Here is a 6562-nt window from a genome sequence, read left to right as displayed (position 1 = left end):
CTGAAATCCTTCCAAGTCACTGGCGATACCTTAGAGTCTAGAGCGGGCTCGGCAACACTCGGATACACAAAAAGGTACAACCCAGCGTACGCAGAAGTCCGCCCACCCGGCCGACTCCAGGCTCCGGGCTTTGCGCAGGACCCGTCACTCAAATGACGCGCGGCCCCGCCCCTGCACCAAGCTAGTTCGACGCGTACAAACAGATGATGTCATTGTATCCACACGCGCGTGACCTGGGAGCTCTGCGCCGCGTCGCCATTCGCTGCGCTGCTCACACGTAAAGACACGCCGAGCGCTGACTGGCCGCGGCCACTAGTCTCCAGGCCCCAGACGCCCCTCTCCGCCCCCGCCCCCCAGCAAATAATAAACAATCGAGTAAAATTGTAAGGACGAGAGGGAGGAGGGGAAAAACCAGAAACCAATCCTTCGCGCGCTTAAGGAGGGAGAGTTAATAGGAGGAGGACGTAAGAAGGCAGGAGTGGTGAGAGAGAGGGAGCCAACCTAGGGCGATGGGTCCCGCCGCGATGAGGTGGCGTCGAGGGAGGAAAGTTGGAGAGCACTCTGCGGGGCGCGCCCGGTAATGCGGGGCGCTCTAGGGCCCGGCAGTGGCTGAGCTCGAGGCTCGGGGGCGGTGCGCGCCCCCCGAGGGGGAGGAGCCTGGGCAGCGCTGTAGCGGCGCGGGCGGAGCTGGCAGACACGTGCGGGAGGAGGGCGGGAGCGCGCCGCACAGGCTCGCCCAGGACGCGCGGCACAGCCAACCGCGCGCGCTTGTTTACCAGCGCACGTGGGTGTTACTTTCAAATGGAATGTTGTGCTGGCTGCGCGGCAGAGTGGCTGGCGCTTGGGGCCGCCGGAGCTGGCTGGGGGACGCGGCGGGGCCCGCTCCACGGCTTCCCGTGGCGCTGCTCCCAGGCCAGCGAGGCTGTTCCCACTGCGGGCTTCCAGTGCAGTCGGCGGCTCTGGCCAGGAAGCCTCATTGCGAGTTTCGCGCTCTGCCCGAGCCTCATGATGAGGTGTTCCCGCCGCGGAACACTGCTTTCTTTAAGCCCGGGCTCGGCTCCCTCATTCGCATTCAGAAAATAAAGCCACCTGCTTCTCTTCCACCTGGAGGCAGTGCCAAGCCAGGCTGTGCGGCCGCCAGTTCCGGAGCAGATTTGAGACGCTCACATACTCGCTGGTACACAACATCCTGGCCGCGGGGTGGACTCTCACCCTGCGTGGTTTGTGCCCTCGCTCCCTTGCTCCTTATGTTCCCAGTCCATATGTGCCCGTCTCCTCGGCTTACAGCTCTGCCCACGTTCAAATGAGCTTCTGCTACTTGGGGTTGTCTTTGTAAGGGGTTCTCTGGGGAAGGAGTCTCGGACGTTTCCTGGGGGTTGCGCCTCTGCATGTGGCTCCTTTCCATGCAGCTCCTCTGCTTTCATTGTGGGCCTGTCCCGGTGAGAAACCCTGAGTTTGCGTTTGGATTATGGCCTGGCAGGACGGACCTTAAAGTACAAGACAACTCTCAGCTTCAAGTGCCCATGGAGGGCGGGGAGAGGGGGGAGCTAACCCATATTACTCTGAGTATGGTCTTCAGCTTTGCACCAATAACCGAAAAGCTAGATCACCCAGGGCTTGTTGTACCCTGATACCTCATAAAATCCAAAGAACTCTCAGCTGCTTCTTTTTAGTACTTAAACAAACTGTAAAAGAAATCCACCCCTTTCCTTCTCTAAATCTAAGCAATCTTTTGTCATTAAAGTGAAGATGTGGAAAGAATGTGTTTACACTGGCTGGGCTCTTGGTCATTAGATTTTTACTAAAAACATGATGTTGAGTGTCTATTTTCAGAATGCATAGCCCAAGGGCATTCCAAAAAACTTGGAGGAGTTCAAGATTCAGTAGATTAATTGAGCTCCTTGTGACCCTCTTGGTGAAGAATGGGGGCAGGGACATGATACAGCCATTTCAAAGAGTTTACAGTATTAGTTGGGGGGAATAAGACATACAGTATTTTTAAAGTTCAAAATTTAAGTTTAAAAACAGTACAAGGCAAATACAAGAGGTCGTACATATAGTGTTGGGTAAGTTTCAAATGAATTGAGGATCAAAACTTCAAATGGCAGTGACTATAAACATTCGCCTTGGTAAATGTGCATCTTACCCAAAGAATTTACCCTTGTAATTTGTCCCTATGGCAAAACTTTGAAAAGAGGTTGAATCTCGGTGATTGTTCCCTTTCAGCCTGAAATTGTTTTGATCTTAAAGGTCTCCTTGGTCCTTTTCCATTTCTTCCTCCCACCTTTATTTCAAACCTCAACTTTTTTGTATAGGAAAGCTGAGTAAGTTATGGTTGTTGAGGTAGAATTTTTGGTCAAAACTTTCCCCACTTCTTATAATACCGTTTATTTCTACATGATTTTTTAAAAATTATTTCTACATGATTTAAGGTGCAAATCGTCCACTCCATTTTGTAAATTCAGTCACTAGAAGAACAAAATTTTTTTAGTGTTTCACCTGAACTAGCTGAGTAGATTCACCATTTCAAACATGTAGTTCTGAGGGGTGTGGTAGTAGATGCCAGGGCTCTGCCTCTGAGGGCATCACACTCAGCACTTGTGTCCCTGCTCAGTCCTTGCACCTAGGTCAGCTCCATACTCCCTCTGATCCCAGAACCCTAACACTGGGGACTGAGCTCACTGCCTGTCAGCAAAGTGCTCATTTCCCTCTTGGGTTCGCTTCTACACCCATCTCAACATGTAAGCCCAGAAACGCAAATACAGTATAAGCCTCCAAACAAATACGTGACTCAGCTGGAAAGAAAGGATCCCCAATATTCAGGTCTAGAGCTGCCCCCTTTCCTTTGTCTGACACCCTCATTAGTTCCTTCTTCTGACTCCCCACTCGTCAGCAAACTACTTACATGGAAAACATTTACTGAACACTCGAGCTTTGGCTTGTCTTTCAGGATATCATTCCAGGCAGGTTTCATCACCACCCTCTCAAGAGTTTCTGGGTCTCCTGTCTTCTCTCTTTCTCTTTGCCTCTTTTAGGTGCTATACATTCTGGCAGAGCCTTGTGGGGAGGAAGAAATTTTCCTCTACCTTTCTAGGTTCTTTCAGCTGGTCTAATAGTTAAATCTACTTGAGACAGATTAACAAGAGAAAATAACCAAATTAAATTAACATATGTATGGGAAGGAAGGGGCAGAAGTTTCCTGTGAGCCCATCGGGTCTCCACTGCCTTCAACTTAAAATAATTCACATGGCACAGCAGCTTGAGGAAGCCTGTTCTGAACCCATTTCAGCCTCCCCTAGGGTGATTACAGTGACTGCCCTGTGGTTCATTTGGAGGGCAACTCTGTATGTTTACAGGGAGAAAAAAGTAGGGGATCCAAAAAAGGTTGAAGATTGACCTGAGAAGGAATTGCATAATTAAGAGAAAGTGGTTAGCAATTTGTTTTCGTGTTCTGAGCTAATAATGATAGGTAACTTTTATTTGTCACTTAATATATTCCAGTCCCTGAATTAAACACTTTTTTTGCAGTGTTTAAGTTATCACAAAGACTTTAGGAGGTAGGCATTGTCAACGTAAGAACATCCAAGTCTGTAGAGACTTTTTATAAGAGTTTACTTGAGCCAAACTGATGACATATGCCAGGGAGCAAGATCTCAAATGATCTGGAGAAAACAGTTTTGTCACTTCTTTCATGCATTTGAAATTAAGAAGGGAATATAAGGAAGATAACACGGAGTTGGAAGAAAGCAAGGCTGGGGTTGGATTACAGGATAGTTAACAGATTACGTGCTTTCTTGAGGGTGGTTATAGCTTATTTCAAAGGTGTGTTAACCTATATGCACAAAAACAATGGACAAGGCTGACTTAAGGCAAAGATAAACCTTTTACTAAAAAGTTACATGCCTGGGGCGTGCCTTCCCACCATGACCTGCCCCGTGAGGAATTTATGGTGAGATCACCCTGTGAGATTACTTTCCATAGAACACTTTTTTTTTTTGGTCCACAGTACAGTAGTGCTGGCATGGGGGTTAAGAATTCAGGTTCTCAGGTTAAGTCTTGTTAAGTGTGGCTGGCACCTGAAAGGCAGTCGCCACACTTCAGTCTATTTCTGAAAGTCAAGGGGATGTTAACCCTTTCGCAGGGCCCTACGTCCCTGTGTGGCACTCGTGACGCGAGTGGGGAACAAAGTCCTGGCACACAGATCAGATAGAGTAACAACTTTATTTGGAAGCCAATGTCCCTCCAGAGGCCAGTGCTCTGGTAAGTACAGAAGGTTATACAGAATAGAATAGAATTTAACAACGAACCAAGTCCCAGAGTTGATCGAGGTGGAGAAGTTTCCTGGTCTGGGAGAGGTGACTGGGCCCACGATGGGTCTGAGGCAAGCTGGTCTTGCAAGGAAGAACTTCAGAGAGTCCCGGAGTATCGTGGCTTGGACCTTGTAGAGCAGGGGTGTCAAAACTGCGGCCCGCAGGCCAACTGCGGTCCGCAATTCATTGTTAATTGGCCCGCAGCAAATTCCAAAAATATATTTAGTTTACTTAAATAAACCAGGTGAGGCAATACATACTTCACCTCAAGTGAGTGGCCCGGCTGTTTATGTATTTTACCACATATGGCCCTTGGTGAAAAACGTTGAAAAAAGTTTTGACACCCCTGTTGTAGAGGGTCTTAGCCGGAGCGCCCGGTCAGACTTCTCAAGGCATTGCTCTGGAGTTCTGCTTTAATCCTCTTCCTTGTTTACTTTTAGGTGAGAACCAGAAGTGGTTTGCCAGGAGTTGTTTACCTCTTAGGTGAAGGTGTTTATCACTCAATTTTGTTAGGCTCAGTTTCACACAAAAACATAAACATGTTTACTTTCATGTATATACTCTAAACATAAACATGTTTACTTTCACTTTGATCAGTCTCACACATGTGTGGCCATAGTCCTGTCCCTACTAGTAAACAACTAGTTTTGCAAACCTCAATCCAACATATATAATACATTTTATATGCTCTATACATTAAGCCATATTTAGGCCAGGAGCAGAAACCTTATCGTAAAAGCCATCTTGTCTTGATCCCATCTTGCTTTACCTCCTAGGGGCCTGTGACCAGTGGGCCTGGGGTCTGGATGGCAACCTGGGGCCAGAGTGTGCAGCTGGAGGGCTTCGTCTTGCCCTGAAACCCTTTGTCAGTGAAAACCCCCTGAAGCATTGAAGGAGGAACAGCCTCGTTTACCCCTCCTATAAAACTCCATACCCCTCTTTGCTTGGGGAGGTTATGGTCTTTTCTAGCCTGACCTCCGGCAGCCCAAGACACGCCAAATAGATTCTAATAGACCAATCTTGGTCTCCCACGATTCATTCCTCTCGCCGTGCCTAAAACGTGTGATCTTACCAGCTGTGAGACCATGATTATTATTTAACCACTGAGCCTCATTTCCTCATTCATAAAATGAGAATAATACCTTCTAGAATTGTTGGAAGGATGGGGTTAAATGAGATTATAAATCTAAAGCATTTAGAATTAGAATACTAAGGGAGCTGCTTTTTAAAATAGTGATGCCCAGACTCCATCTTAGATCAACCAAATTAGAATCTTTAAGGGTAGAGTGTGGCTTTGATATTCTTTTAAATGTTTTCTAGATAAATCTAAGGCACTGAAGATTGAGAACACTGAGCTAGAGATCTCTCTGCACACTCCTGTGTTTGCGCTCAGCTATGACTAACTGGCTGCTGCTTAAGAATGAGAATGATGATAGATCCATAAGAAAACTACACATAAAGGGGCAGACCCCATACACATAATATCTCATTTTAGCCGTAAAACAACTTAACCCAGCAGGAACCATTTCTCTGATTCTATAGGGTGTTGCCCTGGTTCACACAATGAGTGGGCAGACCCAGGAGTTGAACTGAGGTCTGTCAGAATCCGTGGGCCATTTGGCCTAGAGAAAGGGGCTGGAACCAGATAAGCACACACAAGCCCAAGCATTCATCCAACCAGTCCAAAGCTGGTGGTTGTCTGGCCAAATCTGCCCCATCAGGTGGTTTTTTGGCTCTCTCATGTGCTTTTACAGTTATTGAGTCAATTGCCAACATTTAAAAAAAAGGAGATTTCACCCCACAGCCAGATTTCTAACTCTTCTTGAAAAATTAGAAGATCTGGTAATTCTGGCACCATAGCCATATGTGCTCTCCATTCTCCTCCTCCTCAGTAGGCCCTCATCCCTCATGTATGGGTCCGCCTGACCTCTAGACATTTGACTTAGCCGCGATAACTTGTGTCTTCTACCTCTACGGTGGCTCCTGCCAGTTCATGAGAAGCAACTGTCCACACCTTTGCCCAACTCTTTGTTCAGTGAATCAAATTGGTAGCTCGAGATAGACCATTGTGGGAGTATTTACCCCACAGAAATTTGGCAAATGCTATCAATCAAGCCTCCCCCCCCCCCCGAGATTCAGTTGCCAGTATACACCATTGCCCCTCAGCCACTGTACGGTGTTCGGAGGATGGAGATTTGTTCTGAATAGAAAGTGAAGGGAACAGAAGCACTGGAGAAACTGTAACTCAACTC

The sequence above is a fragment of the Rhinolophus sinicus genome, linkage group LG05 (genome assembly GCF_036562045.2).
Source record: "Rhinolophus sinicus isolate RSC01 linkage group LG05, ASM3656204v1, whole genome shotgun sequence".
Classification (NCBI taxonomy): Eukaryota; Metazoa; Chordata; class Mammalia; order Chiroptera; family Rhinolophidae; genus Rhinolophus; species Rhinolophus sinicus.
The sequence above is the reverse complement of the archived record's forward strand: the minus strand, read 5'-3'. Positions refer to the sequence as shown.